We start from the raw sequence: 8,287 nt of genomic DNA on the forward strand, positions 1-8,287 counted from the left end.
CTGGTGGGAAAACAAACAGCATACACTTAAAGGGGACTCAGGAGGAGAACTCATATCTCTGTTAGGCCTCACAAGTCTCATGAATGGCCCCTTAAGGGTTGGGGACAATGGGTAACAGAGTGTGGGTTTTAAGGCTTCTGAGGGTCACAGGTTACCCCCCTTCTGCCCCCCTACTCTGGGCTTGTTTTTGTCCACCACCTGCCTGATGTCCGAGTAATCTGATTACATGGTCATCTGTTGATCAGCTCCAAGCACTTAGTCCTAGGAAATCCCAGTGAAGCCACGGGGACTCCAGACAGATCTTTCTGGGCTGTGGTGTTGGTGGGCATGGTGACAGTTCCCAGGGAGGTGCTGCTTGGGCCCAGGGCTTTCAGGTAAGCTTGACTTCCCACTTCACCCTGCCCTGGGCCCCAGTTACTGTGCATGGCTGGGTCCTCTGGGTACTTGGACTGGGAAGGGTGTGTTCTGCTTTGCCCATCAGATTAGCAGGAGACTGCATCTCCTCTGTTTCCCAGGCTCAGGCCCCTGGGGAGAGTCCCCCATAGTGGCAGCAGCCACTTTCTGGGAGGCTGCAGGAGATGGTTTCACTGAGGAAAAAAAAAAAAAATTTGCTGGTTACAGTGTGAAATATGTTCATCTTGCCTGTACTATCTTGTTTAGACCTCAGCTTGGTGGGGGGGGGGGGTCCCCATCTTATACAGAAGAGCCTGGATGTCTCAAGAAATTAATATAACTCTTAGTTTATAAAGAAAATGTTCTACATTCTACTTTGGTGAGTAGCGTCTGGGGTCATAAAAGCTTGTGAGCGGCCATCTAAAATACTCCACTGGTCTCACCCCGTCAGGAGCAAGGGAGAGTGAAGAAAACAAGACACAAGGGAAAGATTAGTCCAAAGGACTAATGGACCACAGCTACCACAGCCTCCACCAGACTGAGTCCAGCACAACTAGATGGTGCCTGGCTACCACCACCAACTGCTCTGACAGGGATCACAATAGAGGGTACCAGACAGAGCTGGAGAGAAATGTAGAACAAAATTCTAATTCACAGAAAAAGACCAGACTTACTGGCCTGACAGACCGGAGAAACCCTGAGACTATGGCCCTCGGACACCCTTTTAGCTCAGTACTGAAGTCACTCCTGAGGTTCACCCTTCAGCCAGAGATTAGACAGCCCCATCAAACAAAATGAGGTTAAAAGTGTACACCAGCTCAGGGGCAAGGACTAGAAGGACAGAAGGCAGGAAAACTGGTAATAGGGAACCCAAGGCCAAGAAGGGAGAGTGTTGACATGTTGTGGGGTTGGTAACCAATGTCACAAAACAATATGTGTACTAATTGTTTAATGAGAAGCTAGTTTGTTCTGTAAACCTTCATTTAAAGTACGATAATAAAAATAAATAAGAGACATTAATGTAACTCACCCAAGCACACCAAGCTACTAAGGAAGCTGGCTTTTGGACCCAGGTCCTTGTGACTTTGAAGCCTGTGCTTATCCCTGTGTGGTGCCCTTTTTCCTGCTTGCCAGTCCTCTGGCCCAAAGCAGGAGGCTGGCCACCTGGGCTGGGCAGTGCCAATCCCGAGGGATAAAGGAACTGGCACCGATGCAAAATGTGGCCAACACTGGCTCCGTGAAGTGCTCTGCTGGGAGTGGGCACGTTCCCTGGACTTCCCGACTTCTCTGACGTGCCTTGGCTTCTCTGAAGTGGGTCGTCCATGAACTGTCTACCCTGGCCTTCCAGGAAGCCCTCCGCGTGGGTCAGAGCCTGGCTCTGGTCTGGGGACTTTGTCCGCCAGTATTCGGGCTGATGCATTTAGCCCTTTTGTCCTAACAGTTCTAGTTCCGTGGCCCTGTGAGGGGCACTGGGAAATGGTGGTGTTAAGATTTAAGAGGAAAGAGAACAGATCTGAACGGCAGCTCCAGGGCCAGGGGAGCAGCTCTCAGCTCCCCCCATCACCTTCCTACCAGGGGGTCCTTCTTGGTGACCAGTGAGCCCACCCCAACATCCAGTGCTAGGCAGAGAGTCAGAGTGGCGTGCTGAGCTGCTCCCTGCTAGTCCAGCCCACGTCCCAGCTAATCCAGGGCCTGTCCCTAGTTGCCTTTGTTTAGATTGGATTAGAGAGGCCCAGCTGAGCAATAGTCCCATCAGAGGTGGGGGTCCCCAGAAGAAGGATCAAGAAGTTTAGGGGCCATTCTTCTTGCCCCTGGGGACTGGGGCTGCTGGTCACCCACACAAGCATGTTTTAAAGCAGAAACACAGGGGACCCCAGCAAGAACTCAGCCAGGGCTGTTTGGAGTTGCTGTAAGAACAGTCTCACCTAAGTGAGAACTCCCTCCTGGTGTGGGGGATTTACTGGCCTGTGAAGGCCAAACAGAGGCTCAGATACCATAAATGGTGAACGCACTGAGAGGCACAGCCACGCGCTTAGGCCCGGCAGCATTCGGGCTGTTCCCGCCCAGGATTGGGGCAGGCCGCCTGGCACAGTGACACCTCTGGCATCGTGCCCCTTGCTACTCAGGAGGCTCAAGTTTGTTTCCTGTGCTGTCCTTGGCTGTGGAGTTTTTCTTATTTTATTGGTGGTTCCTTTGGCTCCGGGTCCTCTGGGGGCAGCTTATGGGGGTGGGGAGGTGATTGCCGCAATGGAAGCACAGGCATTTGTTCCCTTCTGTACCAGCCTGCTGTTCCTCCCTCTCCCTGGCTGCCCAGGCCTTTCTCTTCCCTCATGATCTCTGGGCCACGGTGGGGAGCAGGGCTTGTGCAACCAGATGGCCTGGCCTGGGTGGGGAGCCTGCCTCCACCACTTACTAACCCTGCGACCTGGGCCACTGTTTAACTCTCCAGGGCCTCACCTTCCTCTTCTGGGAAATGGGGACACTGATAGTCACCTCACAGGACTGTGAAGTATAAATGAATCCATATACATAACGTCCTGAGAACAGAGGAGGTGCTCAGTTAGTGTTACGATTGTCCAACAAAGCCCAGACCTCTGAACAAGATAAAATAGTTAAAAATACCAAGACTGAGGAGCAGTTTTACCAAAGGATCAACCTTGCCACAGTGGGTTGTTTTTTGTTCTTTGGTAAGGGGAAGAGAGAATCAGAGATGGGAGGTGTTGGGCCAGACACCTGAAACCATAGTCTCAGGCAACTCACTCTAAGGACTCTGGCCACAAGATGGCGCCATTCATCAGTACCTCTCTCTCTAAATGGCCAGTCTCCCTGAGGAGCCATTTCTGGGGGCCGCTCTGCTGGGGGCAAGCTCTGTCCAAAGTCAGCAGATACTTTGCTGAAGGCCAGATGTGGGGACTCTTTCTCACCTCTTTAGCCTTTTGCTAAAGGTTTTGCAATCATCCAGAAATTGCTGGCCCAACATTCTGATGCAGTTTCTGTGGCCACCCTTCCCTGCTTTCTCTGCTTCCCCTCCTCTGGCGCTCCCTCCCCCTAAAAACCTGGGTAACTCCCACAAATGTCGCTTTCTCTGGGAGACCTTCACACATCACTGCAGAACGAGTCCCTTTGACACCCCATGCTCCCCTTATCACTGTACTTATTTGACAAAAGTCTTGATTGAGCACCAGTTTGTTACCAGGCGTTGCTCTGGGAAAATGGCAGCAAATAGGACTGAGAAGGCCTGCCCTCCTGCACTTACACGGATGAGGAGACAGACAATCGTCAGCACCTGGCTTAACTTCAGATCATGATAAGGACCAAGCAGGGGGTGAGAATACAGAATGATGGAAGGGGCACTTTTTTACTAGGATGGTGAAGGAAGTTCTCTCCGAGGAGGTGACATTTGATCAGAGACTTAAATGAACTGGGGAAAGAGTGTTCCAAGCAGACGGTACACAGATGCCAAGACCCTGAGTCAGGAACAAGGCTGGCTATTCAAGGGACAGCAAGATGGCTGGTGTGGCTGGAAAAGGTGAGCAGGTGGCAGAGGATGAGTTCAGAGAGAGGGAGGGGCAGATGGTGCAGGGCCCCTAGGGGTAAGGAGAAGGCGTTTATTCTAACGCTGAAATGTTACTCTTAATTGAAAGTTTAATTGTCTTCTCTGTTAGACTGTAAACTCCCTGTGGGCAGGACTATGTTTTACTCACTATTGCATGTAGGACGGGCTTCCCACATAAGCCTGTGTTCAGTGAATGAATGACAGCAGTCTGAGGTCAGCGTGTATCCCCAGGAAAGCATGGAGGCCTTCTGCTGACTTCCTTCATCACCTGGGGACTCAGTGCTCCTTGGAGTGGGCAGGAAATCCACAAATTAGCTCTCAAGAGTGTCTCAGCAAAGATTCTTTTTTTCCTCCCCTCAAACTGTTGTTGTTGGGTGCCGTTGATTTGACTGTGACTCCCAGCAACCCCAGGTGACAGAGTAGAACTGCCCCATAGGGTTTCCTTGCCTGTCATCTTTACGCAAGCAGATCACCAAGTCTTTCTCTTGCGGAGACGCTACGTGTGTTCAAATCGCCAGACTTTCGGTTAACAGCCCAGTACTTAACCTTTGCACCACCAGGCCTCCTTCCGCTCAAACTGGGGAGAGTGGGGAGTGGAAATCCCAAGTACAAGTAGTCAACCAGGTGATGAAAATCTTCCCTCCTGACCCAGGATAGAGTCTAAAGAATGGCTCATTCAAATTCCTGCAGAGTCCAAGAAGATCTGAAACAGAGTAAATAGCTCACTGCGTTTGGAGTGAGGCATTGAAGGGGGGCTTCTTTGGAACAGAATATTTTTAATTTATCTCTGCCTGGGGTATCTTTGGAGCGTAGTGGTTAAGAGCTATGGCTGCTGACCAAAAGGTTGGCAGTTTGAATCTACCAGCTGCTCGTTGGAAACCCTATGGGGCAGTTCTCCTCTGTCCTGTAGGGTCACTATGAGTTGGAATTGACTCAGCGGCAACAGGTTTGGTTTTTCGGATTGGAGTATCTTTGTCAAGGCTAAAATTCTTAAGTGACTAGATTTATTAATAACCTGATAACTGTGCCTCTTTTGACACAGCTTCTCAGCCTAATGGTTTGTTTATTTAACTGATGGCCTGCTGGGCCTACTAGGGTCACCTAAGACATAAAGTGTGGATAAACTTAAAGCTTGAAAGAGAGAGAGAAAAGAAAAAAGAAAAAACCCTGATCTCTAGAGTAAGAACTAAAACTTAATAGGCATGTTAATTAGAGTAGTTGTTTTGATGAAGAGCCCCTAATGAAGACAGGAAGTGCTAGTGAAGTGGACCATTTACTGGACAATTAAGGCGTGGGTGGAGGCACCGTCTATTTTCAGATTAGTAACAGGCACTCTGTTGGGCAGCTTTGAGCAGTGACAGCCTCTGACTACTGGAGAAGATCGTTTTAATTGGAAGACACTGCTGCCTCCTCCTCTCGTCCCAAGTTATGCTCCGTCCCTGTGAACATTACATAATCTATCCAGATGGTGGGAGGTATGCACCCTGCCCCAGCATGAGCTTTGTAGTTGTGTGCCATCGAGTGGAACTGCTCCATAGGGTTTTCAAGGCTGTAAATCTTGACGGAAGAAGCCTACTGCGTCTTTCTCCTGTGGAGTGGCTGGTGGGTTCAAACCGCCGACCTTTCGGTTAGCAGCTGAGCACTTAGCCACCGCGCCACCAGGATTCCTCCATGAGCTTTAAAGCAGTGACAACTTTTTTAATACTTCTGCTGGCTAAAGAGACATTTATTAGAGGAGGAGGATAAGCATCAGTGTTAGCTTGTTGGTTTTTATTAAGAACCTTCATCCACCCAAAACATCTGTCCCAAGCCTTTTAAATCCTAAGAAGTAAAGCAATTAACTAAACGTTAAATTAATTTATAACCAATATTTTAGTGTTATGTAGACTGAACATAAGAGTTGGGTTTGTGGACCATGTGGTTCCTTCATGTTACAGGGAGACTTCTGAATAGGTATGTGTACATTTGTGTCCATGTCATAGAACTTGAGCCTCGTTTTACTAATTGAGTGATTACAGAGTTGAGTAACTGTCTGCTTCTACAGCCCACTGTGGGTCATAGCTACCATCTACTTGCTTTGGAGTCCTTGGTCAAGAATGCCATCCAGATTATAGCTTTGTGTTCCTAATGGCACAGTGTGATGCATGTTATGACACTGTGGTGGGGAGTATGGTTTCCAGGCTCTCATTGGGAAGAACACTGGGGCAGTTTGGATACTAGACTTTTAAATTTAGAGTTTGATTGTAACTTCTAAGACAGTAAGAAGGCTGTGGTGTAATGATTCCTGCTTCCCGTCTAGCGACCCTGCCATTACTGGGCAGAGACATATTTTGGTATGTCATATGTCATTTCCTTTCATTATTTTCCTGACACCTTTCTCTTCCCATTTGCTTCTTAGGTTTTAGAGAAGCCCGTGCGGGGGAAGGAGGGCCAAGAAAGAGCGAGGCCATGGGAGAAAGAGTCTTCTTTTTTTTATGCCCAAGTAGCAGCAGTTTTGCTGACCCTCCAAGTAGGTTCTATCTGGTTAGGAGACAGACTTTTCTTGGAAGGGAATTCACATACCTCCCTGGGGATTTGCAGCTTGCATAAGCTCCCTGGAAATGGGAAGGGGCTGGGCTTCATTTCAGCTGGATGAAAGTGACCCTTCTTTAATAAGGACAAGTGCTCTTGAGTTAATGATCCTGGAATTTAGGGAAAGGAGGAGGCTGGCCTGGAATCCCTGGACCATGCTGATTCTGAGCACCAAATAAAGGAAGAGGGGAGGGCTGTGCTTCCAGAGCTCCCTTTCAGTGGTGATTGATTGAATTTCCATAGCATAACAGGGTTTGGAGCCAATCAGATTTGCTGCTGGAATGGTATTTTGTAGAGTAATAACTAAACAAAATAGCTCAGGGTCAAAACTTAAAGAAAATCTTCAGTAGATCCAAGATAAAGACAATCATTTTTTCTCCCCCCAGCTATGCATTTTCAAGAGGGGTGTATGTCTGTATGAGAGATTTGAGGGGAAGGGAGACTGGGGGTAGTTAGAGGAAGGGACATTCCACGTCCATTTGCATTAGGTGACCACCTGTACATCCAGAAGTTTCTGACACAGGCTGAATCTCTGAGAGTGGGATTTCATTAGTGGCTGTGACAGCAATAGGCAGTGGTCCCTCTACTGGGGAGAACCCCTGCAGAGCTCCTCAAATGAGGGTGTTGGATGCTGTAAGAATATATCAAATCCTCACTTTTCACTACTCTGCCACTTCTGTTCTGCCACCAGCTGCCCATGCGGCATTTCCTCCTCTGACCCTAACCACCTGAAGCTAGGTCAGCGATCTCAAGTTAAGGGACATGGTCTTCCAGACTGCCAAATAGGCCCAAACTTCAGACACCAGCCACAAATTTGGGAGTCCTCGTGACACCCTCGCATCTAACCTGCTGGGTACAATTCAGGTGTTCCCTCTATCCCATCACAGTATCAGCCATACTAGATAGTAGACAAGAATTATCTTAGGTGCAGGGAAGGACAGAACACACTACAGGGGAAGTCAGCACAATGGGACTAAACCAAAGCTAAGAAGTTTCCTGAATACAATCAAACACTTCAAGGGACAGAGTAGCAGGGATGGGGGTCTGGGGACCATGCTTTCAAGGGAACATCTAGGTCAATTGGCATTACAAAGTTTATTAAGAAAATGTTCTGCATCCTACTTTGGTGAGTGGTGTTTGGAGTCTTAAAAGCTAGCAAGCAGCCGTCTAAGATGCATCAATTGGTCCCAACCACCTGGAGTAGAGGAAAACGAAGAACACCAAAGACACAAGGAAAGTATTAGCCCAAGAGACAGAAGGGGCCACACAAACCAGAGACTTCATCATCCTGAGACCAGAAGAACTGGATGGTGCCCGGCTACTACCAATAACCGCCCTGACAGGGAACACAGCAGAGAGTCCCTGATGGAGAAGGGGAAGGGTGGGATGCAGAACTCAAATTCTAATAAAAAGACCAGACTTAATGGTCTGACTGAGACTGGAGGAACCCCAGAAAGCATGGCCCCCAGACTCTTTGTCACCCCAGAACTAAAACAATTCCTGAGGCCAAATCTTCAGACAAAGATTGGACTGGACTGTGGTACATAAAATGATACTCGTGAAGAGTGTGCTTCTTAGCTCTAGTAGATACATGAGAATAAATGGGCCGCTTCTGTCCAGAGGTGAGATGAGAAGGCAGAGAGGGTTAGGAGCTGGTTGAATGGACAAGGGAAAATCAGGGGTGGAAAGGAGGAGTGTGCTGTCACAGTATAGGGAGAGCAATTAGGGTCACATAACAATGTATGTATAAATTTTTGTATGAGAGAC

The 8,287-nt window shown here is 48.5% G+C and overlaps 1 protein-coding gene across 5 annotated transcripts in view; it reads left to right on the top strand.

Annotated features, from left to right (window-relative positions):
* The window catches only part of MYLK (myosin light chain kinase), a 237,160-nt gene that overhangs the window by 108,743 nt on the left and 120,130 nt on the right, over positions 1-8,287 (top strand). The gene's annotated exons all lie outside the window — the stretch shown is intronic.

Source organism: Trichechus manatus, unplaced genomic scaffold (genome assembly GCF_000243295.1).
Source record: "Trichechus manatus latirostris isolate Lorelei unplaced genomic scaffold, TriManLat1.0 scaffold00026, whole genome shotgun sequence".
NCBI lineage: Eukaryota > Metazoa > Chordata > Mammalia > Sirenia > Trichechidae > Trichechus > Trichechus manatus.